General features: G+C 36.1%; 1 pseudogene; it reads left to right on the top strand.

Moving 5' to 3' along the window:
* The first annotated feature begins 4,053 nt into the window (after positions 1–4,053).
* On the top strand, positions 4,054–4,828 carry LOC135193568 (uncharacterized; annotated as a pseudogene).
* The last annotated feature ends 459 nt before the right edge of the window (positions 4,829–5,287 follow it).

Raw genomic sequence — 5,287 nt, 5'->3', positions numbered from 1 at the left:
TGTCGTTGATCATACCATTGACTACCTCGTTGTTCTAGTGGCTTAAAATATATAAGGCTGAAGATCCTGAGGTTCTGGGTTTTAACTCCAGGTCTGCTTGATTAAATTTATTTATTTATTTATTTGATTAAAGTTATTGGATGTTTCCATCGTTGGACGCGTGTAGACTAACGTGCTTCAGAAAGCTCGTAAAGGCGTAGGTCTTACGCCTGGAGGTTTTTGGTCGCGTTAGATTATGAGACAGTTATAAATAAACCCGTGATTGCTCACACACTTGTGGATTACTCGTATATCGCTATAAATAGACCACCATCGAAGAAATCAGCCATTCATATATTTGCTGATACAATATTGCATATTATAAACATTTTGATACTCCTATAAATATAATACATTATGTATTACATTTATAGGAGTATCATACGGTTAGCGTATATATTCGACGTTGTAACATGATAATGGATACCCTCATGCACGGTGAACGTGAGGACAACCAAGTACCTATATTTAGTCTGCACCTGTTATTAGCTCGCCACACAAACATTGTTATGAGAAGTGTATAGTTTATTTCCATTTTATGCAAATTGAAAATGCATTCTCTCTTAACAATATTCAAGTTAAAATTTTTGGTTTTACACTTTGAACAAAATTGCTGTGTATTATAATGATGCAAAGTAAAGTAAATTAACAGCACGTAAGTATTCCACTGCAAGGTTAAGGAATACTTTCCCTTCGATTAAAAGGTATATTTATTCCGCCACGCTGTTCCAATACGGGTTGGTGAATACACATGTGGAAGAATTTCATTGAATTAAACACATGCAGGTTTCCTGACAATGTTTTCTTTCACCATCTAGTACGAGATGATAAAGACGGGTTAAAATGCGTTCGATCGTACCACTGGGCCATATCGGCTCTCAATAGGGAAGCAAGATGAATAATAATGATTATATGCTAAAAGACGACTGAAAAAAAAAAGATCATTAAAAATGTAATCTGATAATGTTGATGTGTATGATCGAACTCGTACTAAACTCAATCAACATACAGAAAGGTAGTGACAATACATATTACAAATATATATTACGTGTTTATTCCATATAGAATATGTATCCTACTCATAACATCATTATGTTTATGCTTATTAAACAGCAGGCTTTACTGATAATAATTTATACTGCTAACAGACATTACCATTAACAGTTATTGTAGAAGTTTTAGATGGCTTGGCTAATTTGGGCAAAGCCACGAGCAGCCTGTTCTTACTATCAGGGAAGACCCTGACGTACACAGATACATTACTACTACATAAATACCCAGCTTCCTATGTCTGTACTAGGTCAAATGATATTACGCAAACTTATAAAAACATATTCGTTCGAATTTGCATATATAGCTATAACTATTTTTGTATACGTGTTTCACAAGTAATCGAAATTTTATTATTTTCTGAATATATGTATGTATATTTTCATCTTACAGACAGAAGTAGTAATTAATAATTTATTAATTAGGTATGTGACGTTGAATAGAATAAATAAAATATGAATACAATATAAAATACTAACATCTAATGGGAATAATAAAAATATTTTTTTACGGAATATAGAATGTCAAATAAACCTATTATTTTCTACGCCTACGTACAAAGCTCAGGTTTTTATGGGATGGCCTATTATATGAAAATTGGATTTTCATGCAAGTTTGTTCGTTATTTTAAGTGAGCACAGGTGGCGCTAACAGGCGTCGTTGCAACGGAAATTGCCATCGGTTGTCGGGGAACTTGGCGCTCCGACCGCCCACACTTGAGCCCTCATTAATTGTTGGCCGACAGTGAAAACAATTAACAACACCCGTTCGAACAGGTACAACTACTCTGACTCATCGTGCAAAAACCTATTGATTATTATAGTTTAGTTCGTTTCACAATTAAGTAATTGAAATTCTTTTTTCAATTTTGAATAGCATTATGGAATAGGGAGATAGTTTTATACTAATGTAGTAATTCCTAAAACAGAATCATATTATAAAAATAGATACCTCATTACATATAATACGACTTGGAAAAGCTTACGTCATATGATTTCATAACAATGACATGAACCGTTTACAAATGATATTAAGACCTGTTATTTTTTGCTTACAAACACAGTTATGTCTAGATGAAGAAAGTCCATTAAAACAATAGAGCGCTTAGACAAATTGATAGTAACGCAAATGAAAGCCACCGCCCTGGACTTTAGAACTTAATGACCCCGAGTCAGAAGGTATGACGGTGCATTAGCAAACAATAGACCCTGAAACCGAACCTCACGTAGTCCTTTATCTTCCACGATTGTTGTAAACAAAGCGCCCAAACTAAAAGCTTTCACATAGATTCATATTGCGGCCATTTTACTTATCCAACTATCGGTATCGTTTCATGAATTATTACTCTGTTAATTGTAGTATCGGTTTTCTGCGACGCACGAATAGATAATGCAGATATATTATCGCTTAACTGTACGTGACCGAGGTGTAATGTCCCTTTATGTATAGCGCAATAAAAGTTGTATATGGAGGCAACCTATTTGCTTTATCTGTATGGAAGGCATGAAGTTAGACAAATAAGCATTCCTTCTGAGACATCAGAATTTCTTATTAACTTTACTCGAAGTATAAGTTTTTCATTTGTATTATTTTATCATTAATAATAACTTACTTGGTGGTAGGGCTTTGTGCAAACCCGTCTGGGTAGGTACCACCCACTCATCAGATATTCTGCTGCCAAGCAATAGTTTGGTATTGTTGTGTTCCGGTTTGAAGGGTGAGTGAGCCAGTGTAACTACAGGCACAAGGGACATAACATCTTAGTTCCCAAGGTTAGTGGCGCATTGGTGATGTGGGGGATGGTTAATATTTCTAACAGAGCCAATGTCAATGGGCGGTGGTGAACCATTAACATCAGGTGACCCATTTTCCAGTTCGCCTATCTATTACATAAAAAAAAGGTTGCAACGAAACCTGTCATATTTATTTCGTAAAATATAAAAACAGTATCAAGAAATGTATTTAAGTAATGTTACCTACTATACTGAAGTAATAAAATTATAATACATTTGCCAAGCGCGTAGATACATATGTCTCAAATATAACATCAACATATTATTATATAGATGATGCAAAAGTCGCAACAGAAGTTTATTGTACTATTAAATACACTCTCTATTAATCTTAGAATAAATACTTTAACTTGTGCCAATTAATTCTCAACACTATCTTGTTAAAGTGTAAAACTTGAATTCGTAGCACAAAGTGGAACTACAAAGTACGTGAGTAGTTGTCGCTCTATCAGAATTAGGATGGCCGAGCGTGACGTTAGTAGACGCCTTTAATCCGTTTGCTCTTGCAGTTAACCGAATAGGACGTGAGTTGTCCAGAAACTAAGAATCAAATTTGCTATATGGCTTGGGTGTTATTCCTTTTGACGCTATCCGAAAGCTATGGTGTTCATAATTGTATTTGTTTGATAAAATTGCATTATTTGATCGTGACCTCAATGTTTTTATATAAAGCCACGCAATGATTGCTTGTTGATATTATAGTGGTTTAATAATATATTTAATAAGTTAGTAGTCGTATTTTTTTGTAAATTTTGACTTGAAGAAAAACTACTAAAAACTTAACAGAAAATGCAGCATCTTTCGGATAAGGTTTTAGTATATTATATATCAGTATTTAAATTTAGACTATTGACGTGGCAAACGTAAATTTTATGTTCTTTTATATATTATTATACTGATTCATGGCATGTGCTGCATCTATCAAGAGCATGGACTATCACGTCAGTCAGGTAATTTGGGGAGGTGTCTAAACGCAGTGGAGCGTGTTAAAGGAGGAAGCGGTAAATGTTTTTATATTCTTTTAGTATTATAAATATTGCAAGTATTTTAGTTATTACTCTAGTTATAATGTATATACGGTTTTAGCCGCGTCTCTGTGGGTCATGGTATAATGTTTAATAGTACGTAACCATTTTCAATGAAACTATCTAACATAATATCATTGTGGACTATGAGAAGGTTTTTGAATAGAAACCTTAGCTCTATAGAATCCTGGGCTGTTATAGAGTCATTGCAACGGTGCCAGGTAGACTGGCGATATATTCAAGTGTTGAGATGTCTGTATGATCGCGAGTTCATCTCACACTTGAGATTTGCAGATGATATCGACATTACGGCAGAATCGTTGCAGGACTTGCAACAGATGCTGCACAGCTTGGCTGACGCTTCTCTTAAAATCGGCCTCCGCATGAACTTGGATAAAAACCAAGGCTGGGCAGCGTTTGGAAAATTACGTCGAGTCTTCACTTCGCCAATACCCCAGTGCCTGAAGAAAAAGGTCTTCAACCAGTGTGTCCCACCCGTCATGACTAACGCAGCCGAGACTCACCGTGCTGCTGATCCACCAATTTAAAGTCGCTCATCGGGTTATGGAGAGAGCTATGCTTGGCGTATCTCTGAAGGATAAAATCCGGAATGAGGTGATCCGACAGCAAACGAAAGTGGTCGACATAGCTCGGAGGATTCGCCAGCTGAAGTGGCAGTGGGCTGGTCACATCTGTAGAAGTACTGATAGCCGTTGGGGCAAGAAGGTTCTAGAGTGGATACCGCGAATCGGCAATCGTAGTGTATAACGCCCTGCGGCACGGAGGAGCGACGATATACGGAAGTTGGCCGGTAGAACATGGATGAGAAGGGCCGAAGATCGAGCTCAGTGGCGCGCCCTGGGGTAGGTTTACGTCCAGCAGTGGAATAAACAGGCTGATCATGATGATGATCTAACATAAAAAAAATCTAATCGAACTGTTAAATCTTGAGAGTAGTTTATTTGGTGGAACTCGTTATTTTGATATTATCTACGAATGTCTTGTTCTCGTGAACAGTAAGTAGTAATAGTAGTAGTAATAAAAATACCCATGTTAATTTAAAATCTTATATAATATTCATATAATTCTTACTATTGATAAAAAAGATTTATTTTATATAAGTGTATCTTTCCATAAGTGCATATTTGCAACTCTTTGATAACGCTAATTTGATATGAAATCGTTGGTATATATATGTATGTATATCGCTGGACTCTATAAATTATACCAGTTCACTAAGTGCTGCGGTGGAGAAAGCCGCAGGCGCTCCTACACGACATCATGTAGTGCATCGTAACGCTTCGCACACCCTGGTAAAATTGAATCCACGTCGGCACCAATATGTGAAACCGAAAATTACTTCACGAATATTATATCTTA

The sequence above is a fragment of the Vanessa tameamea genome, chromosome 12 (genome assembly GCF_037043105.1).
Source record: "Vanessa tameamea isolate UH-Manoa-2023 chromosome 12, ilVanTame1 primary haplotype, whole genome shotgun sequence".
NCBI classification, from domain to species: domain Eukaryota; kingdom Metazoa; phylum Arthropoda; class Insecta; order Lepidoptera; family Nymphalidae; genus Vanessa; species Vanessa tameamea.
This window is presented reverse-complemented; position numbering and strand designations above follow the sequence as displayed.